The sequence below is a fragment of the Mesoplodon bidens genome (genome assembly GCF_964165515.1).
Source record: "Mesoplodon bidens genome assembly, chromosome: 5".
NCBI lineage: Eukaryota > Metazoa > Chordata > Mammalia > Artiodactyla > Ziphiidae > Mesoplodon > Mesoplodon bidens.
In genome coordinates, this window is record NC_138161.1 from 26,138,042 (window position 1) to 26,164,181 (window position 26,140).

The following is a 26,140-nucleotide window of genomic DNA, read 5'->3' on the forward strand; positions in this document are numbered from 1 at the left end:
CACCACAACAGCCAGGGTAAGGTTTTTAAACAGCAATTGTTGAAACACGTTCAGGGGCTTCATACTGCAATTCAAATAAAACCCAGACTCCTTCTTGAGGTCTCCAAGGCCATACAAATCCAAACACCTGATGACCCTCTATCCAGTTTCCTTTCACAACCCTTTATTCATTATGCTTCAACCACTTTGACCCCCTTTCAGTTTTTCAAACACAGCCTCTCACACCTCAAAGAAAATGTCCCTCCATAGGTGCTTTTCCTAAGGATACGTCTATGCAGGTTTCCCACCACTTCCTCCCCCATCCCGCTCTGTTGATCTTCGTTACATGCTCTTTTTGTTACCTTCATAGCATTTATCATCATCTATTAATATGTAGCTGGTTGTTTGCTTCACTCTTAATTGACTTTCCCTCCATTAAACTGTTAGCTCCATGAGGGTATAGACCACATCTCTATTGTATCACCTGTGCCTTGCTCAGTGCTGATTCCTAGTAGGGACTCAACAAATATGGGAAGGTGTGTGTGTTACATTGGTGTTATGGGCTAAATTGTGTCTCCCCAAAATTCATATGTTGAAGTCCTAACTCCTAGTTACCTCAGAATGTAACCATGTTAGGAGATAAGGTCGTTAAGGAGGTGATCAAGTCAAAATAAGGCCATTAGGGTGGGTATTAATCCAATCTGACTGATGTCCTTATAAGAAGAGGAAATTTGAACACAAAAAAACAGACACCAGAGATGTGTGCACACAGAGAAAGGCCCATATGAGGGCACAGCAAGAAGGCGGCCAACTGCAAGCTATTAAGAAAGGCCTTAGAAGAAATCAAACCTTCTAACACCTTGATATTGGACTTCTAGCCCCAGAATTGTAAGAAAATTGATTTCTGTCGTTTAAGCCATCCAGTCTGTGAAATTTTGTTATAGCAGCCCTAGCAAACTAATACAATTGGAAATTAAAATGTAAATAGAAAATTAAATCACATTATGCTCCTAAGTAGTACTGTTATGTATTTGAGTCATGGTTGATCTTGAACTCATAGTTATAACATGGCTTAGTGTGAATTCCAGATCTGTTCATTATCTAGTCAATCTGGTTAACACAGGCAGATAAATTCTAAATTTTCCACCTAGATTTGGCAAACTTCTAAACTTTTCCAAAATGATTTGTCAAACTTACTTATTTTTATCTGCATAAATGACAACTTTGACTAATATCATGCTTCTGTAACATATTCAGGTCAGCCTCAACTGTTCAGTTGTTGATAAGATTATTCAAATGTATCACCATCAGCCATTACCAAGGGTAAAGCTGCTAACAGCTTTATGCTCTGTTGACATCGCATAGACTATGCATGAACAATAAAAAGTCTTCTCAAACAGCAAGTAGTAATTTTATATAGTTCTGTAACTGTGTTCATCTCAATTTTCAAATTTGAAATGAATAAATAATCAACAGTTCTTTAATCTTAATGTGAAAATCATTATAAACCAATTTTTTCAAACTTTTGAAGTCCTGAATATTAAAACAAATCTATAGCCAGTATGCCTCTAGGTATAGATCTAAAACGCTGCAGACAGTAGGTTGCTTTTCTGCCCCCCAACCTCACTACTTTAACAATGGATGTCAAACAGAGGTGGTACATATGGCAACTACTGTAAATACAAAATGAATCCAGAAAAAGATTTTCAGTCTACAACATCATCAGCAGGTTCGGGCAGTTCTGATGCCTATAATTACTACTCATTTGAAATCATTATTCTGTCACTTGGCATGCCGTCCATTTTGAAGTTCAAAGATTATAAACAGAATTTGTTATAGATTTAATATCTCTATATAGAAATCTTGCCATTTTTTTGCCTGTAGGGTTTAATGGGTTTCAGAATTTTTGTTTCTCTTTTTGTTTTCATTTGGCATTAGAGTTTTAAGCTCCTATTATCTCCCACTTTTAAGTATAGGGTCTTTCTAAATTCATGAATATGAAGACAATATACCAAACAAGATATGTCTATGAAAAGTCATAGATCTTGATCTTCATACCCAGTTCCTCCAACCGTCTTTCTCTCTCTGTCTCTCCCTCTCTCCCTCTCTCCCACCACCCCTTTCTTCTACCCAAATTACCTCAGCAGGAATTATCTCATTTTACAAAGGAAAAAAATTTTTACATTTACAGAATCCCATATAATTTTCACAAAACATTTCAGAGTTGAATAGATGCCAAGAAATATTTTCAAGTTCTTCCAGAATTTCTACTGCTCCTATTTGGAGTTTCAGGAAAAAAATTTAAACTCCATCATTATTATTAAGAGAAGTAAGTCAATTACTCCTTTTTTTCTCAGGAAGACAGAGATCTTAAGTTTGGTCTCTTTCACCTGATTGCACAGTTACCAATGCAAAATCCTTCCTTCATAAACAGCTTCCATACAGTTGAATGCAACTAACCCATAGGCTGCTCATGAGCGTGGAACATAGTTGGCATTCATAAAGTCCTGAATCGGTGAAAGGAAAAGGTGTAATGTTTTCCTGAAGACCACAGAGATACAGCACAACCAATACAATGAAAGAGTTGATGGTCATTTTCCTAAATGGGTGGTTAGAGTTATAGAACCCATGTCACATCTTTTTTAAAAAATGGCCTCTTGTCCTCACTACTGAAATTGTGTTGCCTCATAAATTTTTGTCATATTCACCTTCCACCAAAGTGCTTTAAGTCACTAGCTTAAGTTAGTAGCGTTTCTCCAAATTTCTCTCTATATCTGTTTCCTCTGCAAAGAAACTCTTAGTGGACACAGTAGCTGAGCCTGATTCCAGTCAAAATGAGACCAGAAGGACCACAGTATGTGGTACTCTGGCCTTTCCCACTATCGTTGGTCTTATATTTACTGAGATGTGAATGTGGGAAGGGCCAGTGGTGTATTCCTCCTTGCTATCATTGCTATCTCCTGCCCAGGCAAAAATAACTCAAGCAATCTAAAGTAATTGTATTAGTATATAAACTTAGAAGCCATAGAAAGGAGTTGAACATATTTTAATAACTGAATGTAATCCATTTTAATATAAAAATACATACTCAAACTTTGAGAGGGGAAGAGGACACCATATTCAAAGCTGTGGCCTACAGACCCTGTATCCTTCATTTTACATTAAATAATCTCTCTCACAATTATCACTGCCAGGCCTCCTATATATCACCTATCACTATGGCATCAAAGTAGTGCAATTAATCTAATTAGGCAATATTCAATTACCTCTGTTTGGGAAAAAAGATATACTTTCTCTTTCTGCCACAGTCATTATTGATTAAATAGGGAAGGGTTAGAAAGAGCATCTCTAAGCCCAGATTTTCAGGCTTCTTCAGCCAAGATTAAAGTAGAGTTTGGGCAAAAAGTTGATTCTTGCATTTCCTCTAGCTGGTGGATTGAGCAATCAAGCAAATCACAAAGTTCAGGGAATTGCTTACTTGCAGGGTAATCACTCTGTATGCTGAAGTGCAAGTTAACCCTAAACTTATAATTACACTCTCTGATCTGTGGATTGGTGTAGAAATATCATATATGGAGACCTGAAAATTAGCTCAGCTCTTGGAACCTTGCCCTTAAAGAACATTAGTCTTCTCTAATAATAAATGAAGGCAAGAACTAATTACTGCAATGATAGCAATTGTGGAGTGATATCCCCTGAGATAAAATGGTTATCTTGTGGGAACTAAACTAAGAAAATCAGCCATCGTTAACATAGGACACATTCATTTTTGAGCAATATATAGGTGCAATTAATCAGGCTTTTAGAATACACTGTCTCAACTAAATGCTACCTAAATAATATTTACATTTGGATCTTTAAGCCTTAATTATGTCCCAAGGGAACTCTTGATTTCCACCTTCAACAGTGGGTACATTTTCCTCTACTAGTGATTGCCATTTCAGTTGTTGTTTAACTTTACCAGTACCCATTTATTTGCAATAAAATCTCAGAAGTCATCTTTGATCGATTCCTCTCATCCAATCCATTACCAAGTCTTATTTCTATATCAAAATACATCTGAATCTGGTTCCCTCACTCCATCTCTAGCACAACAAGACTAGTCTGGGCAACCATCATCTCTCAGTTGGTCAACTACAGTAGTCTTCCCATTTTACTCTCTCTGTCTGATAGCCCATTTTTTGCACTGTAGTTTAAATGTAGACTGAATGACACTCTAGCTACTCTAGTTTAATACCAATCCACCAATGGCTTCTTATGACTCTACAATAACACCCCAGCTTCTTCCTATGGTTTATCCAATCCTGGAGAGTCTGGCTTCTGTCTACTTCTCTCATCTCCTCTTAGCCTCCTCCACCTTATTCACTTTGTGACCTCCTTTCTGTTCTTCAAAAAATGCCAAGTGTATTAGTTTCCTGAGGCTGACATAACAATTTACCATAAATTTGGGGGTCTTAAAACAACAGAAGTTTATTCTCTCACAGTTTTGTAGGCCAGAGCTCAAATCAAGTTATTGGCACTGCTACGCTTCCTCTGAAGGCTCTAAGAGAGAATCTTTCCTTGCCTCTTTCTAGCTCTGGTGACTCGCGGTAGTCCTTGACTTTTGGTAGTTTAACTCTAATATCTGCCTCTGCCCTCATATGGCCTTCTCCTCTGTGTCTCTGTGCTCTCCTCTTCTGTCTGTCGTATGTACACTTTACACTGGATTCAGGGCCCACACAGTTAATCCAGGATGATCTCATCTCAAGATCCTTAACTTAATTATATCTGCAAAGACTCTTTTTCTAAATAAGGTCATATTCACAGGTTCTGCGGCATGAGCATATTTTTTGGAGGCTCTCATTCAACCCACTACAGCGAGGGTTTTTCAATTTTAGGTCTTTTTAAAAATTGAAGTATAGTTGATTTACAATATTATATTACTTTCAGCAGTACAGTATAGTGACTCAGTATTTTACAGATTATACTCATTAAAAGTTGTGCAGCAACATGGATGGACCTAGTGACTGTCATACTGAGTGAAGTAAGTCAGACAGAGAAAGAGAAATATCATATGATATCACTTATATGCAGAATCTAAAAAGAAATGATACAAATGAATATATTCAAAAAACAGAAACAGACTCACAGACTTAGAGAATAACTTATGGTTACCAGGGCAGGGTGCAGGGGGGTAGGGAAAGTATAGTTAGGGAGTTTGGGATTGACATGTATACACTGCTATATTTAAAAAGGATAACCAACAAGGACCTACTATATAGCACAAGGAACTCTGCTCAATGTTATGTGGCAACCTGGATGGGAGGGGAGTTTGGGGGAGAATGGATACATGTATATGTATGGCTGAGTCACTTTCCTGTGCACCTGAAACTATCACAACATTGTTAACTGGCTATACTCCAATACAAAATAAAAAGTTAAAAAAAAATAAGTGACAAAAGTAATGCATAATTGGATCTTATTATTTACCTTTAAGCAAAACATTTAATTAGATACTTGGCAGCTAAAAGATATGAACTAAATTGTTAGAGAAAAAAAATTTTTTAAGTTGTCACAAGATAATAGCTATAATTCTCTGTGCTACACAATATATCCTATTGCTTATCTTTTTTTTTTTTTTTTTTTTTTTTTTTTGCAGTACGGGGGCCTCTCACTGTTGTGGCCTCTCCCGTTGCGGAGCACAGGCTCTGGACGCGCAGGCTCAGCGGCCATGGCTCATGGGCCCAGCCGCTCTGCGGCACGTGAGATCTTCCTGGACCGGGGCACGAACCCGCGTCCCCTGCATCAGCAGGCAGACTCTCAGCCACTGCGCCATCAGGGAAGCCCTGCTTATCTATTTTTATACATAGTAGTTTGTATCTCTTAGTCCCATACCCCTATTTTGCCCATCCCCCCTTTCCTCTCCCCTTGGTAACCACTACTTTGCTCTCTGTATCTGTGAGTTTGTTTCTGTTTTGCATAAAGTAAGTAATTACTTGAGCAGTTAGATTCCACATATAACTGATATCATAAAGTGTTTGTCTTTCTCTGTCTGACTTATTTCATTAAGAATAATATTCTCTAGGTTCATCCATGCTGCTGCAAATGGCAGAATTTCATTCTTCTTTATGGCTGAGTAATATTCCATTGTATATATATACCCCATCTTCTTTATCCATTCATCTCTTGATGGGCATTTGTCCTCTGTAATTTTTGTTTCCTCTGCTTGGAGCACTCTCCTCTGAATATTTTGATTCATCACCCAGGTCTCACCTCAAATATTATACACTGTCCTTACTCAACCCTTCCCAAAACTTTTTTGGGTAATCCGTCCTACCCAAGCTACTTCTCCTCATTGCTTTTTTTCCCCATTACCCTGTTTATTCTCACCACACCATTCATCTAAATCTGGGGGGTTTGTCCTTTTTATTTACTTCTTATTGGCTGTCTCCCACTATCAAACAAAATCTCCATAAGGGCATAAAATCTGTCTGTTTTACTCACTGCTGAGTCCCTCCCATCTAGCACAGTACCCAACATGTAATAGCTGCTCAGTAAATATTTATCAAATACATAAATACAGTCTTTACAACAACTCTGTGAAGTAGGATGAAATTAGCCATCTGAGGTGTAAACTTGGGAATAGGCTAAATCAAATCAAAATCTAATTAAGAGAACCAGGACACAAGCTCAAACATGACTGAATTATTATTGATACAATAAATGGTTATCTAATCAATTATTTATAATCTATCTAAAGAAAAAAAGTCTGTTTCCCCCTCTGTCTACAGAAAAGAGATAATCTACTTGAAATCCAGAAAGAGAGAAGCCGTAAAACAGGAAAATAATAGTGTGTCTCCAGAATGAGACAGATTGCTCTCCTAAGAATCACAGTGAGTCAGGATTGGGTACATAACTTATGGGGCCCAATGCAAAAAGAAAATGCAAGGCCACTTGTTACAAGGGCAGGAGATATGTAAAAAAATAAAGCTTTTTCTTTTTTGTGCAGTTTCTCTGTCAACTGTCATGGTATTTTTATTTATTATTTAGTGTCTTTCTAAATGAAGAAAAGTTAATATTTTTAATTACTAGCATGAATTTTACTGTTTATCTTGATATTGTACAATGTTAGTTTTAAATGAAAATATAAGAGTATTTAACTTGTATGTTAAATCATCAAAATTATATAATTTGTATTTTGGGACTCATATACTCATGTGTATTTCATTCTTACCAGAAAAGTGGAAACAGCACAAAACTGACTCAACCATTTTTATCTCACTTCTTAATACATGCAACATTTTACCAACACTTTCTATGTCTGGCTACTGATGAGTGGGAAAAGAAATTACAGATTGCTCTTTTTTTACCTTCTATGTCATCATTTTCATCAAAAGTGGTTGGCTAATACAGGGAAGTAACATTTGAGTAAGAAAGAATATAATAGGGTTCCTTGGTCATTTGTGTCTCTCATAACACCACTGCCTTCTTCCTGCTTTCTAAGCAAGTTCTGGCCAGAATGAAAAGCATGGTCTCTTGGTCTGTCAGCACCCTGCTTACTCAGTGCAAATAACAAGCTTTGAGTATCTTTGAACTCCCACACACAAAAGTCCATTGGAATTCTGTGCTCATGGAGCATCCTGAACACAATATGAGAACAGAGTGGCAAGAAACAGCAGACACACATACTGCACGTATCTCCTCTGTTCACAGTCGTGTTCTACTGTCCCATCAGACTTCACTTACAAAACACAAGTTCAAAGATAACATTACTAAGAATTTTAAGATTGCAGTAACAGAGCATTAAACCAAAGGTGTGTCTCTTTTAAGTGTGGGCCTTGTGTGACTGACTGTACAGATCAGGTGACCCTGAAGTCAGTCCTGCAATGAATAGTCTGTATTCTAGGCCAAACTACTCCTACAGTGGACATGGATTCATCTGGCAATCATCTCAGTGACCTGAATCATTAAGAGGATACAACCAACTTCCCCTGCTCTACACCTATGATGCAATCTTAAAGTTGTAATTTGCCATCTCATATAGACTTTTCTCCACATAGCAAAGAGTAAGTTAAATTACCAACTGTAGTTTAATATTGTCATTCTGCTGTATGCATAAGACTATTGTGAATTTAGTTAACAAAGAAAATGGCCAGAACCTGATCATATGCATATTCATGACCAAGTAATCACGTTAGAGCCGTATCTCCATTATTTCACCTTGTACTCAAGAGAATTTTTCTCATAAAATATTTTACATGGAAGCTTACTAATATCAACTGATATTAGTAATGTGATATGAAGCTCATTTTAAACCAAGTGTTTAACCTATTGGTAGACTATTGAATATATGGAATAAAGGAAAGGTCACCCAGCTATGATTTAGATGGCCTGAATTGTAGCTCCCAGACCTGCTTCATACTAGCTGGGTAACAAGGGCAAGTTTTGGAACTCCTCTAATTCTTCGAATTCCTCATCTGCAAGATGAGGATTTTAGAGCAAATAGTCCCTCATATCCCTTTCTTATTTAGAATTCTACAATTCTATAGCACCAAACACACACATCGAAAAAACACACAAAAAGCATGTACTATTATCACATAGTTCTGAGGCATGTGATTCCTCCTACAGATCTTGTGAGGCCCCAATATAAGGCCATATCAATTAAGTGGGGTGAAGAGTATTTTCAGAGGAAGGTGGATAGAATAGAGCCATTCATCCAAGACCTGATTAATAAATGTGTATTTATATGTGTGCCATGCTCTAAAAACTCTTTTTAGGAAACAAAGTAAATATATTTTCCTACATAAAAACTAAAATCTTTAAAATAGAAAATATTCCCAGATGCTTCTCAGCAGGGATGTTTGTGGATTTTTTTAAATTTTTAGATGGGATTTTAAGTGTATACTTGCCCCCAAAGCCTGCAGGACATTGTCTATTGGCTCCTGTGATAGTCTGTCTAACATTTCAGGCAAGATTAAAAAGAAGCAACATTTTTCCACTCCTCTAAATTCTGCTTAAGAGTTTGGTGGTTTTCGTTTTTTGGTTTTTTTTTTTTTTTTGATGTTTAGCTTTCCATGTTACATCATGCAAATCTGAACCACATCAGGTAGCTTTCTCTTATATAGTTATTGCTAATCTGTAGTGGATAGATTTTATATCGTCTCCCTTTGACACACAAAAACACATGTGTAAGAATAATAAAATTTGCCACTAGAGTAGACTTAACTGAGCCCTTCCTCTGATACTCAGTTGTGAATCATATATCAAGTCATTTAACTTATATGAGCCATAGCTCACTCATTTTTAAAAGAAAAAAGACTGGACTAGATGACTCAGCTATTAAATTGAGTTTATTCTATTAAATCTATTCTAAAAGTCTAGGAATCCATAATTTCTAGTTTATATTTTCTATCATTTTGAACTTTTGATTAATGATTTATTCTTAAACTTAGATTTTTTTTTTTTTTTTTTTTTTTTTTTTGCGGTACACAGACCTCTCACTGTTGTGGCCTCTCCCATTGCGGAGCACAGGCTCCAGACGCGCAGGCTCAGTGGCCATGGCTCACGGGCCCAGCCGCTCCGCAGCATGTGGGATCTTCCCGGACCGTGGCACGAACCCGCGTCCCCTGCATCAGCAGGCAGACTCTCAACCACTGCACCGCCAGGGAAGCCCAAACTTAGATTTTTGATTACAAAAATACATTTGCATGACTTGTACTTGAATCTTAAGTAAAATATAACCCAAGTTTATACATATTCCAGTAAGTAATAAAATAATGCTTTAACAAATAGGATTTCATTTCCAAAATAACAATTGATTTTGGTTATTGAGTGCTTTACATTAAAGTATTTATGTATTTTAAATACTTAATATCTGTTTTGACATGGACATATTATTTATTTCCATTGTACAGGTGAGAAAAGTGAGGCTTAGAGAGGTTAAGTAATTTACCCAAGTCCCCAAAGCCAATCATTGGTGGAGTCAGGATTCCAACACCATCCCTCTGTCTCCATAGGCCATCCTTGTAATTGAGTCTAGATTATGCTCCTGTATCTGTCTATGACAGCCAACAACAACAACTACAAATGAATAAAATGACTTTCTAACCTCAGGTCAAACAAAATTAATGTAAGTATACAGATTTTCAGCCCGTAAGGGAAAATTATATAATTTTTAAAGACTGCAGTCAGCAGTTTTTCTTTAAATAGAAGTGGGGGGAGGAGGAAATAATCACAGTTAAAGCAAGCTGAAGAGCATTTGAAACAAATCATATGACAAGAGTGGATTGTAAAGCTTGGTTCTTTTTTATTTCCTGCTTTTAACTGGATCTAAAACACATAACTAAGTTTACTAGGCAATTTATTACCAATATAATCAAGAGAGGAAAAGTGAGCAAATAAAGAGAAATCATTCATTAAGTGTTCTCTAAATAAAGTATGTCATGTCCTTTCTATACCACTTGTAGCAACAAGAGAAAGCTGTATTTGAAATAAAGGGTTCTTTGGCTAACATTCAAGATACATTAAAATAAAATGTCCCCAATTAATAAAATGGTATGAAATTTGATTGCCTATAACAGTCTTTTTATGGAAAATAATAATAATACTCTGTAGCTTAAGAGTAGGGTGAAATATATCTGTAAACCATTAAGAAGCCTTTTGTTATGAAACTCTGAAATGCTGATGCAACCCTGGTATCAGCAAATATATCATTTTATTGCAGAAATTCAAGGCCCATGGCAATTCAACAGAAAATTAATTAGTATCACCTTACCATAAATCTCAACAGTATTATCTAAAATGCCAATTTTGTAATCACTTTTCATTAAAGCCAAAAATACTAATTAAAATTGATTTTTGCCTGTGCTTTGGTAAACGGCTGCCAGTTAATGGCTTTCAGTTGTAATGCAGACCTTTACTTAAATTAATTTTGTATGTTGTCTCCTTCCTTTTTGTAAAGATAATAAAGTGTGAAAGGATAAGAGACGAGGATGCAGAAAAGGGCACTTCACGTGCAGGAGGAATAGTGAAACATACAGAATTCTGGGGCTTTTGCTAATTCTAGCATGACCATGCTCCTTTATGTGCTATTTTTAAATATGTTATTTCATAAGCAAAAATAAATAAGGCTCCTTAACATATAAGTGATAAGAATTCATTCTTATAAGTTGTTTGAATGATTTTTAAAGAATTTTCTGAATAAAGTCATATCCTTATTTGTGTGATGTCACCCATTTGTAAAAAAACAAAACCATGAACTTGGCCCATGTTTGGAGGATCACTGGGAACCAATCAAGAATAATTTAAGTCTCAACATATGTTAAATGGAAGATGATACCTATATAAGCGTCAAATTCCTTTCATTAGAGCTAAGTAGAAAAATAACAAACCATAAATCTCTTAAAGGTTAATCCCCAAAGGCTTTAATTTTTCTTTTAACTTTTTAATTAATATAAAAAAATTGATATGGTGCCAGACTTGAGTTTTGAGGGGCATCAGGATGGGACAGATGAGGACGAGGGGTTGGGTTTTTCCAATAAGTGATGAGATATAGTTAGTCATCTTTAGTCAGGTTCTCTGAGGAGCCAAAACTTAGAATCAGAAGCCACAGGGGCAAAATCAAGTTCAGAATTCTAGGGTTCCATGGACGTGGAATGAAAAGTTGGCCAATATTTCTGAATTTAGATCAAGCATATGGGAAAAGGTACAAAGGAGATCCCAATTAAGAAGCCAGGTTCAAGATTCAAAGAGCCAATAAACACAGGCAAAAATCCATTTTATTTACTATTTTTGGCTTTAATGAAAAGTGATCATAAAATTAAGATTGAATCTTAAAATCTTAGATTAAATTCTAAGATTCCTAAGAGGTAGGAATGGGAGGGGAGCAGAATTTATGGTGTTGAGATTCAGAGACCTGCATGGAACCTGTATGATTTTCTATAGGACTCTGTGACCTTGGGACATTTACTCTTTATCCCTAACCCTTACCCCTAACTATTACCACTACAGATTTACACTTTCTATTCCATTCTCATACAAAAGCAAAATATATTTCTTCTTAAGACGTTAGGACGATAGAAATTTTAATAAACAAATATACTCTAAGAGTTAATAAATAATAGTTGTAAATCTCTCAGGTTCACTTGCAATGTGTTTACACAAAGGAATTATTTAGTACACCCTTGACGTTAGGGCGGCATAAATCCCAACTATTATGAATGCTCCAAATCAGAATTATCACTATACCAAATAGCTGCCATCCTAAAATGGGATAAAATATGACTGAATATTTCAGTTTGTACCATGAATTCATAACAAGGAAGTCATTTGGGGCTCCTCATAGACTTACCTAGTGGCAAGTCTTATGATCTCTTTATCCAAGTATATTTTGCTCACATAGCTAGGATAATATTTTAGATTCTGACTTCTAAGCATCACTAACAGAACATTCGGAAGTTCTACATGTAAGATAACATGAAGAAGGGATTTATGATTGATGTTTGCCACTACATTATTTGTTCGACATCCCTAATATCTAAAATTGCCCAAAACTTACATCATTAAGTCATTTAACATTCATTTTAATGATACAGAAACTAGCCAGAAAATACTCAGTAGCCATTAAATTGTTCTTTGCAACTCTACTCTGAAGCAAGTGCGTTCAGTAATTTCCCAAGCAGTGTTCCAACAGTGTAATATTTTAGTAATTGTTGGCAGGTATTTTGCCACTTATTTGAAGCAGTCATCAAACATAAAAAGAGATTCTATTAAACTGGGTTTGAGCAATGTAGCATAAGAAACACTCATCCTTGTCACTAGAGAGTAGAACCAGCAAATCAACAATTCAGTGAAATACCACAGAAACAATTTTAATCTCCATTATATAGAATTCAACTAAAACTGCAATATCCATCGGGCTTCCTAAAATTGACTAAAGGAATACTCACAATGAATTTCTATCATGATTACCATTGTCCTTGAATTTGTAAATTTTATTGATCATTAAAATGCCTGAAGTTAATTTAAGGTTTATTTTTGTTTGATTTAGATGTGAGATATATCTTCTGAACCCTTGGATATTGGAAAATGTCTTTCGGTGTTCAAAAACATAGAAGATAACTTGGCTAAATGAAAATTTAGCACTTCAAGTTTTCCCTCTCAAAATTCTATCACTTTAACTCCATTTTACTGTAGCATTTAGCACTGAGGAGAAGTCTGAGGGTAGACTTTTCTTTTTTTGTCCTTTTGGAAACAACCTAATAACTTTTCCCCAAAGAAGGAGGTGCCAGATGCTTTTCTGATTTTTTTCAAAGATTTTGTAAGGCTGTATCTAGATGTAGACTTGTGTCATTGATTTTGCATAAATGAAAAGGAAATTTTTAATGTGTACTAATTTTTTTCAATTTTAGTTTATTTTCCTCAATTAAGACTCTGGTTACTGCTGCTAAGTGTTCTGATGCTTATGTCAGATATCCTACAATTATGAAGCATTCTACATGTTATTTTCTTCCATATATCTATTTACTCACTTATACTTTTTTATACCTCTACCTTTATTCTCTCCAATCTTGAAGAGCTTCTAAAATGATGCACTCTATCACTGATTTAATTCTTCCATGGTATCAATTGTGCTCTTCACTACACCCTTAAAATCTTCATTGTCTCTTCCATCATCATTTTAGTTTTCTACCTCAACCTCTATTCTCCAAATGACTTTCTGTTTCTGTCTAATAGAGGCTAGATCTTCACGCTTCGAAAGATGACAGTTTTCTAATAACTTTTTTTGACTCCCATTGTGGATCATTTTAAAAGAATGTTTTTCCTCTAACATTTCAAGATATGCTTCCTGTCTTCATTTTAAAGTACATTTGAGAGTTCCCTCATTTGTAGTGTCTAATCCTGCTAATAAAATTTAAAATTTTTATAATGAAAATTGTCTAAAAGTCAGAGTGTATAGGTTTTATTTGGCCCTACTCTTTATTTACTTGGGTGTCAGTTAAATCTCCCTCCAAGACACAGGATAGCTTGATGTATAAAATTCTTAAGTATCAGTATATGGCAGGTTTTAATTCAATGTAGGTATATTGGGATAAAAATAGAGTTCTTTATTATTCCCACCCTGTGATATTCTGAACAGATGTTAAATATGAAAATCTACAATATCCTTGTCATACTGAGTGAAGTAAGTCAGACAGAAATATCGTATGATACCACTTACATGCGGAATCTAAAAAGAAATGATACAAATGAACATATTTACAAAACAGAAATGGACTCACAGACTTAGAGAATTAATTTATGGTTACCATGGGAGGGGGGAAGGGTGGAGGGAAGGGATAGTTAGGAAGTTTGGGATTGACATGTACCACTGCTATACTTAAAAAGGATAACTAACAAGGACCTACTGTATAGTGCAGGGAACTCTGCTCAATGTTATGTGGCAGCCTGGATGGGAGGGGAGTCTGGAGCAGAATGGATACATATATATGTATAGTTGAGTCACTTTGTTGTGCACCTGAAACTATCACAACATTGTTAATCGGCTATACTCCAATATAAAATACAAAAAAAAAAAAAAGAAAAGGAAAGAAAATCTACAATCTTCAGAAGGCATTGTTATCAGGTTCTCATGCCTTTGTTGAAAGCACTAACCTTCTAGAATATCAGTCATTCCAAAATTTTTTGTTCTTTCGTTTTTGGAAATTTGTGGTCTTTGCATCGATAAAATATTATTGATAGTTATTGGATATGGTAAAATAATATTGTTCAAGTTGCCACAAATAGTAAAATATTTACAATAGAAAGAACCCTACCCAGGATCCTGGCTAATATTAAAGTTCTAATTATTGTAGAGGAATTTTGTTGAAGTTAACCTTTTTTCCCTGCCAAATCAAATAAGAGGTTACTTTCACAAAGGAGAGAAATACTTATAATCTCAAGTAACAGACATCAATTGGAAAAGTTTTTCAACACTATCTTAACTTTTTACTCAGCATAACACATAACAGGACTTCTCTTTCCAATCAAGACGGAAAGAAGGATTATGATTCCCGATAAAGGAGAAACAAACAAGCTAAGCCCTATAATTGCCACACCTTTTTGGCTGGACAGAGATTCCAGACCACGATGCAGGGAGGAGGAGTCCAAGCAGAGCTCAGAGGTCTCCCTGAGAGAACCAGAGTTAAGAGTCCAAGGAAGCCAAGATGGCTAGAGTTTATAGGGCAGAGTGCCAGAGAGTAGAGTCCTTCACAGAGAAAGTGCTTCTGAAATATGCAGAGGATCCCTCTCAAGTCTCCAGATGCACATGAGTGAGGAAACTACCCAAAGCCAGGAAAAAAACACCCAAAAGGACTAGTGGTGATATTCTTCACAGCTCATACAGGGCCAGGAATAGTTTGTGTTCTCACTACCCAGACTGGAAAATTGTCATACTTCACAGGCCCAGAGTACTCAGAAAGGTATCACCTCAGTAATGGGGCAAAATTAATCTAGGACTACAGGCTGCTCTGATCCCACTTAAAAAAAGCTTAAAAGCAAGCCGTTAAAAGATCAAACAATTTCCACATAACCTAACTGCATCCTAGAAAAAACCTCAAGAATACTTACAGGAATAAAAAATAATCAGCACCCAACAAGAAAAAATACATAACATCTGGCAAGCACTCAATAATTATCAGACATGCAAAGGAGGAAAATATGACCTAAAATGAGGAAAAAGAAATCAATCAATAAGAACAGATCAGAAATGTCAGATGATAAAATTAGTAAAGACATTAAAATATATACTTAACTATAATTCATATATGCAAGAACACAGAGGTAAGATTGAGCATTTTAAGTAAATAAAGATTTTCACAGACAAACTGAATTTCTGAAGTAAAAAATTCAATGTCTGAGATAAAAAATAAATTGAATTAAATTAACGGCAAATTAGATATTGAAGGAGAAAAGAGTTGTGAACTTGTAGACATACTAGAAATTATCCAAAGGGAAACACAAGACAAACAAAAAAGACTGAAAAAAGGAATTAACACAGCATTAGTAAACTGTGGCACAACTTCAGGCAGACTAGTATATATGTAATTGCCGTTTCCAAAAGAGAGAAGAGGGTTGAGGGAAACAGGAAAACAATTTGAAGAAATAGTGGCTAACTTCTAGTTTCCAGTGACACATGTAAGAAGCTTAGAAGTTGCTACTATATCCTACTAACAAATAAAAAGCTGAAAACATTGAAAAAATCAATAACTCTTCATAGATCTGTAAAAGAAGTGAAGTCACAGGGCAAACTGCTGCCTCCAAATTGGAGAGACAGACAGGTGGATACAGAAAATCAAAATATACCATTAGAAGAATCTTCTGTGGGGATCAGTGCCAGGGTAGGAAAACCTGAACTGAAATTGACAAATTGTGGACAAGTCTGAGAGTTAAAAACTCCAGGAGGCTCCAGTCATACAGAAGTAATACTTCTGTGAGTTTTATCTCCAGGAGTTCAGCCAGGTTTATTTCTCACAGTAAATATTGGGGGAGATCCCTCATGCTTCCAGCAGGGAAAGGAGGAAGAGAACCATCTTGAAATACAGCAAAGCACTCTGTTTTTATTAACAAGTTCTTCCCTTAGGGGAAACTAGTTAACCAGAACCTACTCTGCTGTGGTTTTACCAGAGTCTAATTGACCAGGAGGAAGGGAAACACCCAATTCCAGCTTACTCTGGCCATCCTGTTCCCCCTAAGAGGGGAGAAAACAACTGGGAAACACTTCTGCAGAAGTAGTACCCTACCCAAAAGTTTTGAAAAATTTAATGAAAACTTTAAACATGTTGATCCAAAAAGCCCTAAATAAGAAATATTAAGAAAACTACACCAAAGCAAATCATAACCAAATTGCTTAAAACCAGTTATAAAGAGGAAATCTATGATGGGTAATTTTAGGTGTCAGCTTGACTGGGCCACAGGGTACCCACATTAAATATTACTTCTGGATGTGTCTGTGGGGATGTTTCCAAATGAAATTAGCATTTGAATCAGTGGACTCAGGAGATTGCCCTCACCAAAGGGCAGGGGTGGGGGTCTCTGTTGAAGGCCTGAATAGAGCAAAAAGCAGGGGAAGGATGATTCCCTTCTCACCTGCCTGCATGAGCAGAGACATTGATTTTCTCCTGTCCTTGGTCTGGGACTTATACCATCAGCAGTTCCCCTGATTCTCCAGCCTTCAGACTCAGACTAGAATTACATCACCAGCCTTCCGGTGTCTCCAGCTTGCAGATGGAAAATCATAGAACTTCTCAGCCTCCATAATCACATGAGACAATTCCTCAAAATACATATGCATTATTCCTCTCATAGATATAAAACATATATAAATTTTATATATTTTTCCTGTTCCTCTGGAGAACCCTAATACAAAATCTTGAAAGCACCCAGAGAAAAATAGACCCATTATATACAGAAAAACAAAAATAAGAATGATGGTAGGTTTCGCATCCAAAAAATGGAAGTAGAACATCTTTAAAATATGGAAAGAAGAAAACCGCCAAACTAGAATTCTATAGCAAGCAAAAATGTCTTTCAAAACAAAATCCTTCAAGAAGAAAGAAAATGATACTAAACAGAAAAATGGGTCTAAACAAGCCAACGAAGAGAACAGAAAATAATAGACATGTGAACAAATATAAGGATAATATAATACAAAAGTGAGTTTTTTAGCCTTCTGCTAGTAAAATCTCTCTCCCTGTAATATTACAAAGATCTAAGCAGAACTTAAGGTTTTCCCCACTTCATCTTAACATAGGGGACGGGCAAAAAGAGGCTTATCTAGAGATGACTGTTTCTCTCATCTGAAGTGACCTACTGTAGTACAGCAACCAGGTCTTTCTCAGTTGCTTGAACAATGAGCCAGCTGATACCATCCCTCCTCTTCTCTAGCCAAAGAGGCTATGCCTGAACTCTGATTCCCATATGCCCATGTCTCCTCCCTGGAGAGAGGAATTCAACTTCTTATGAACCCTCCAAAGCACCTGCGTATTGGGTTGCAAGGTTTCCCAGATAATTTATATAAAGGGCTGGCTTCCAAATCCAGACTTCCTGGCGACCCAGTGGTCTGTTTGTATACCTACTAACAAGGTTGCTCTCACAGTTGCCCTATAAGAAGGCAAAGTGACAGGAAAATGGACACCTTCCATGCTAATGCAAATCTAATCTGTTTTTACTAGATGGCCTAGGCTCCAGTATTATCTCCATGGAATAAAGAGAATGCAGGTACCACATGCCTCTTCCCTTCTTATCGTCCTTGATTTGTAGGCTTCTCCCCCAAGCCTGTACCTTAACCCTGTAGGACATGGTGGAAGTCTTCCCAAGCAAGCCTTGATACATGACACATGGTGGTAACTGTGATGGGACTCAATTTGCACCAAAATTATTATGTCTTTTTTACCGAAGATGATTTACAGTAATCATATCAATCACCACTCATCTTAGGTGACTTGGTGCACAAAAAGGAGAACCTCCCATGTTCTCTAACAAAGATCTTTCAAAGTGCCAAGCAGGCAAAAGTTTTCACAACATAGGGAGGAAATGAAGTCTAAAAACATTTTATGCTTTCCTAACATTACCATTATTATAAATTATAGGAATCATTTCATAAGAATAGAACATTCTCAGCCTAACTGTACTGTGCTTTCCTAGTGACAGTTTTAAAATGTGTGCATTCCCAGAAGGAAGCACAGTCATGCTACAAATGACAGGAGGCAGACAGGGGGCAGGCTTGTCAAGTCACTGCTAGGATGAGCTAAAACAGGGGTGCTTAATTCAATTTCATAGCCCTAACGATCGGTGGACATTTCTCTCAGACTCTGGGGTTAGGCTGATTCAAACTTATTTTAAGTTGTCATGGGTTTTCTTCTTTGTTTCTGTGTTTTATAGACATTTTTGTGAACATACAGGAGAGACTATGTCAATAGACCTTAAGCTGTATATTATTTTATTTATTTATTTTTTTTAAACAGATTGCATGGTTTTCTGCAGAAGTGGTACCTATTTTTTGTCTATTTATTTATTTATTTATTCGGCTGTACCAGGTCTTAGTTACAGCAGGCAGGCTCCTTAGTTGAGGTTCACAGGCTCCTTGGTTGCAGCATGTGGGCTCCTTAGTTGTGGCATGTGAACTCCTAGTTGCAGCATGCATGTGGGATCTAGCTTCCCGATCAGGGATCAAACCCGGGCTCCCTATATTGGGAGCTCGGAGTCTTATCCACTGCGCAACCAGGTAAGTCCCAAGCTGTATATTATTTTAAATGAGACATCTTTGAACTAACCTCGTGTGTATGGGTCTTGATTCTCTTCTTCTGTCTTGAGTTCTTTCCCAGGTTGTTCTCATGGTCCTTCATGTAAATCTATTCTTGTTGGCTCTGTCTCACCAGTTCATTAGAAGTGGAGATTTATGTGAAAGAACTTTGATAAATGTAAAATACAAATAGATAATCACTCCCATATTTCCCCTGCTGTGAGTAAACAACTATGTTCTAATCATCCCCCAAGTCACAGTGATTTGTTCCCTGTATTCTGAGATTATAGGACTATTACTTAGTGTCATCTTACCACAAATAAATCCACACATTGATTATTAAAGTTGCAAAACTATTTGATCACAGGATACTATAGGAGGGATCAATTCTTAATATCACCTGAAGAAAACAAGGAAGTGATGGCAGAGAAGTAACAGGTGTACCTGTGAAAAATGATTTTTGAATCATGAATATTAACAAATCAGTGGGTCATGAAATCTGTTATTTGGTTATGATCATCATTTTTAAATATAAAATAGTACAAATAGGAAGAATAGAAAAATAAAACTGCATTGCTCACAGTAACAGTAAGTACGAGTGTGTGCTTGCATGGGCTATGTGTACTGGGTCCATCTAATGCTTATTTCTGTTGGTGGGTGATAGGCAAAAGCCAATTGCTTAAAATGTGATTTCAGTTTGGGTTCTCTTTCTGCTTCTTCCTTGAACCCTGATGTGGTTACAAAAATCGAATACTTTACAAATACTTCTCTAATCTCTAAAAAAATATTTTTGGGGTCTTCCCTGGTGGCGCAGTGGTTGAGAGTCCACCTGCCGGTGCAGGGGACACGGGTTCGTGCCCCTGTCCGGGAAGATCCCACATGCCGCGGAGCGGCTGGGCCCGTGAGCCATGGCTGCTGAGCCTGCACGTCCGGAGCCTGTGCTCCACAATGGGAGAGGCCACAGCAGTAAAGAGGCCCACGTACCGCAAAAAAAAAAAAAAAAAAAAAAAATTACTGAATTTCCTAAAAGATGATTTATAACAACCTAATTTACTATTTTGAATGGCTGCATATTACTTCATAGTATGGATGTAGGATTGTTTACCTATTTGGGTAGTTTGCTTTTTTCCAGTTTTGTGGTTAACAATCCTGCTAAAAACATCCTAAACATGCCTTTAACTACTGTGATTTTATTTATTTGGCCTAGATCCCCATAAGTGGGAGTGTTCTTCACAGGGTTTACAAACTGACACCAGAAGTCATTTCGTAACATCCGTATATTTTGTTTTAGACTTGCTGTACTTCTGGCTTCATATTTATGAATCTTTGCTGAAATGACTTATTACCTTTTCTTTAGAATCTGGGTGTCCCAGTCTGGGTTCTTCGTTACAAACAAAAGAATCAACTTGGGTAATACATGAATAAGATCCGTTGGAAAGTACATCTGTCACTAACACAACTGAGAGGAAGCTGGAATACGAGACTCAGAACAAGGGAAGAATGCATCCAAGTCTCACCATGGTACAGTTTTGTGAGAAGGCATCTGATACTACACTATCCATCAGAGTTAGTATTCAACACTGAGGCTTAAAACTCTTTAACTGTCTATGAGTCTATGTCCCTCCATAAAGACTTCAAAGCCAAAGTAGAGAAGCAACTTGCATGAGCCTAGGACACAGGCCACCTCACTAGCTTCTAGGGATCAGTCCCACTCAGTTCTCCATAAAGTAAGCAAAGTGAGCCTCCTACACATTTTCTGATGCCTTTCAGATGTTTTAGAGCTCACAGCTTGTACTACTCAAGATCCATTTTTACAAACTTCTTTACATATTTCCCATTCCAAAACAAAAATTTTAATGACACAGTTCAACTTTTCCTGGTATGTCACAAGAGGGCTCCTCTCCTCCCAAAGCCTCATTAGTTACTTCATCTAGATTATTATTATCCTCCCTATAGTTTTTCACTGTTTTATCTGGACATTCCACAACCAGTGAACTAAATTGTAAATTTTACCACAACCAAGTCCCTTAAATTGGAATAGGAAAAGAAAATGACCAAAAAAAAAAAAAAAATTGAGTGGCTTCCCTGGTGGTACAGTGGTTAGGAATCCGCCTGCCAATGCAGGGGACACGGGTTCGAGCTCTGGTCCGGGAAGATCCCACATGCCACGCAGCAACTAAGCCCGTGTGCCACAACTACCGAGCCTGCGCTCTAGAGCCCGTGAGCCACAACTACTGAAGCCCGCACGCCTAGAGCCCATGCTCCACAACAAAGAGAAGCCATCACAGTGAGAAGCCTGCGCACCGCAACAAAGAGCAGCCCCCACTCGCCGCAACTAGAGAAAGCCCGCGCGCAGCAACGAAGACCCAACACAGCCAAAAATAAATAAATTTATTTTTTAAAAAATTGACAACTAGTTCAACTAACTAAAAATATTCAGAACACAATGAAGAAGAAAATATAGGCAGAGGCTACAATCTTCGATTCTGTGATTGGCGGTGTGACTGTAACCAGTATTTATGATTCTCCTCCTCCACTATGCACTCTATATTCTCACTGCCTTAAAACAGTGCCTCTGCTAATCAAGATTCTTTATTTAGTGAGGTATCGCAAATTTTTATTCCAAAGGGAAGAGAACTTTTATCAGTTATCTTCACTGTGATAATAACTCCCCAATCTCAGAACCTTGTAAGAACAAACATGTATTTCTCATCAAGTTACATGAAAGTTGCCAGTCACCTGTGGGTTGGTTCCAGGTTGAACATCTGCTCCATGTCTCTTCTTACTCATGGACCTAGGCCGAAGGAGGAATCATCCGGCTCTTTCCTGATCCATTCACTTTTCTCTCTCTTCAATCCACCAACACTACCCTCCCCAGTCTCCAACTAAGCTTTCACCCTCATCTCTCAAATGAAACAGCTCTTGTTAAGCAGGGACAGGGCTGGGGTGAGATAAGTGAGGCAATAAAACTTTGTACCTTGTGTTGGGCACAAAATTCAAGAGGCAATAAAAAATCATCTATGAAGATGAATAACTTTCAAGCAATATTTTAGAAGTCAAAATTAATGCCAAAGGTCACAATGAACTCATCAAATGTTTAAATAAAGACAAGCTCAATATTATTGATGTTTCCTTTTGCCTCAGTCTCCAGTATGGCTCAGCATGGTACTGTTACCAATTCTGTCATTATTTAAACTTTGAATATTATATTCATTGTGAATTTTGCATTAATTTTTATTTTTTAAAAATATCGTATTAAGGTTTCATTTAATTGTGTTAAAATACTGAGATTTTTGGCACCCAAGGCAAGTACCTCACTTGGCTTACCCTAGTTCTGGCCCTGTAATTAAGATCACCAGTGACACCGATATTGCTGAAGCCAGTGACTCAACTCTCAGCTCTCTTCTTACTTGACCTGTGAGCAGCATTTCACATGGCCAATCACTATCTTCTTTAAATAAATCCTCCATGTAGCTTTCAGGACATGGTTCTCTCAGATCTCCTCCTAGCTCACTGGGCACGCCTTCTTTGTGTCCTTTGCTAATTCCTACACATTCTTTTAACACTGGAGGGCCCGGGTTTCTGTTCTCAGACCTTTCTCTTCATTTTTTTCTACGCACTCCTTAGGGTATCTAATTGAGTTCCATAGCTTTAAAAAATGCTTTTAATTTAAAAATTCAAATTTATATATTCGCTTGGTCCATTCCAGCTGCTGTAACAAAATTCCATAGATTGGGTGGCTTATAAACAACATAATTTTATTTCTCAGTTCCAGAGGCTGGGAAATCTTAGATAAGGATGTCAGCTTGGCAGGGTTCTGGTGAAGGCCCTCAATCAGGTTGCAGATGGCTGACTTCTCACTGTGTCATCACAGGGTGGAAGGGGCTAGAAAGCCCTCTAGTGTCCCTTTTATAAGAGCGCTAATCCCAATAACAAGGGCTTTACCCTCATAACCTAAGCACCTCCCAGAGGTCCTACCTCCTAACACCATCACATTGGAGGTTATGGTTTTAAAATATGAATTGGGGGCACAAGCATTAGGACCACAGCACCTTGAAGTACAAACTAGCACATCCAACTGCCTTTTGGTCACCATCTTGTTCCCCTGCTTGTTGGCTCTCAGATTCATTCCCTGCCTTCTCTTGTTTTCTTCCATTCTGGCTTCCAGACCATTTCAGCCAGTGGATTGCACTGACAAAAGCCTAGAGGGCAAGAGTAAAATAAAAGCCAGGTTATTTCTATCCCCTCACTCTGTCTTCTGTGGGATCTCAAGCAACAAGTGTTACTCTTCCATTGCCTCTGCTCCAGCTGGATCCTGAATCCACTGGGTAACTCCCATCTTGGCTCTATATCCATGATGGCTCCAATTTTTTCCCAGTTTTACTGAGAAATAATTGACATACATCACTGTATAGGTTTAAGGTATACAGCATGATGGTTTGATATATATATATATATATATATATATATATAATGTAAAATGATTACTACAATAGATTCAGCTAACATCCATCTTTTCATACAGATACAATAGAAAAAAGAGAAAAAAAGGAAAAAAATCACCTTGTCATAAGAACTCATAGGATTTACTCTCTTAGCAACTTTCCTATATCTCATATTTTTTGACTCTGGAAATGCCACCTCCTTTAGTGGTTCCTCCAGCCCAAAGAGTGGTAGCCATTTCCTGCCGTGGCTAATCTCAGATCAAAAACCTTGATTCTTCTCTGTCTTTTATAACACAGATTTAAGCCATCAACAAAATTATCTGGCTTTACTCTAAAAATGCATCCAGAGTGTGATTACTTCTCACTATCTCCCACTACTACCAACCTGCTCTAAGACACAGTCACCTCTCATCTTAATCATTGCAATTTTAGTCACCTAACTGCATCCTCTTTTCCACCTTATGTATTCATTTTACATCAGCCATGATGGTCCTTTTAAAATATAATTTGGATCATGTCTCACTTCTGCATAAAATTATCTGTTTCCCAACTCACTCAAAGATGGCCTGCAATGCCCATTATGATCTGCTGCCTCTATCCCTAGCCCCACCTCATTCACTATGTATCAGCTACTCTGATCACCTTGAAATTCAGGCCACTGCTTTTATAGTCCTTGCATTTCCTCCTCCTTATACTTGGAACTTTTCTCCCCAGATATTTTCATGATGTGTTTCCTCTCTTCCATCAGGCTTCTATTGGTATAGTACAACCTAACGCCCAATATCAAGTTACAGTGCCCTATCCTCTAACCTCTTCTATTTTCCTTGACTTTATTTTGTTTTTCTGTATAGCATTCATCAAAATTTGATGTGTGATGTATTTAGATGCTAATTTGTTTAATATCAGTCTCTCCCCTCTATGATCTCAAGAGGACAGGAACTTGTTCTTTCTTTCACTGCTACATTTTTAGCATTTAGAAAGATGACTGACACAGAATAGGCACTCAATAGCCAGTTTTGAATGAATGAATGAATAACAGCCACATGTTATACCATCACATTTAAGATAACTTCTTTCCAGGTCCACCCAGCAAAATGTAATCAATATAGTGAAACTGTGTGCTGATTGAATCCTGGGTCAAATTTTGAAGATGTAATGATAGCTTTTAGAAGTCCTGTTATCTTTTGCTCAATGGAATAAAAGGAATAAGAAAAAAAATCATTTTTCACATAAATAATTGCATATCAGGTGTCAGGGTACACTGATTTGCTCCAGTAAGGAGATCACATTTGAAACAGCAGCTGTGATTGAAGTAACCACCTGTCATTTTCTAGAACTCATCTATCTTCAGCACTAGCCATACTGTAAAGATAAATGAGGATGGGGTAGAAATCAACTGTGCACACCTTTTAAGTATTTGACTGTGGCACTAACATCTGCTCTTCCTCAGTGATGCACTATTGCTTGGGTCAAAATTGTTTATCAGCTAACTCACCATAAGCGTCTATACTGACTGGCAGTCTGCAGTAGCACTGTGAATCCCTAGAAATTAGTGCCCACTCACAGGCATTGTCAATTAATGATAAATATGGCACAGTTTTGATAGCAAGTGGAGACCGGATGATTTAGAGAATCCTAGAATGAAGATTCACACTATGTGTTTGTTTTTCCTGAAAAGTGCTTTAAACTTCCTTTATAGATACTGGGTCATTGGATTGATTCATCTGACAATTAGGAAAAGGGGTGTACATTCTCTAAAATGTGATTCATCAGGCTTCAGTTCAAATCAAGCAGGGTCTTAGTGGACTTCCCTGCTACCTAATATGGGATGCAGGTAAGCCATTCTGACACTACACTAACTTTGTTGCCCACATTGTCAGTGATAGTAAAGAGAGGCTCCTTGGCCTCTGCTTCCCCAGAATCCAACTATCCTTACTGCAATCAATGCAACAGTTTTACCTCCAATATCTCACTGTGTGCCCAATCTACTGAGAACAACCTCTAAAGCCCCTTTCCAAAGTAACGGCATTTTTCTCACAACTTTATTTTTCAAAGTCTTGGTAAATAAAGTATATTTACCAAGTATATTCTTGGTAAATAAACTATGACATTAGGTCATATTAGATAAATTCACCCCATTACTTTAGTCTTCTGAAGTCTTTGAACGTCTTCTATATTATAACCAAGAAATTTCTGGCATCTCTCTTTCATTAAATTTGGGCCATCATTAAGTACAGGTTTCAATCTGTATTTGAAAGCTGACCAAGCAACAATTAAAATCATTCTCAGAGTAGAAATGAGGAAAGTTGTCTTAGTAAGGAACCTCCCACAGATCAAAAACTTATCATATCTTTAGGCAAAAAGAGAACAACTTTTTCAGAAAGGGGAGGAAAGGCTTGCATTGGTTGGCATGAATGATTCAGCAGAATTGAAAATTTAAGCTTTGCCAAGTGCT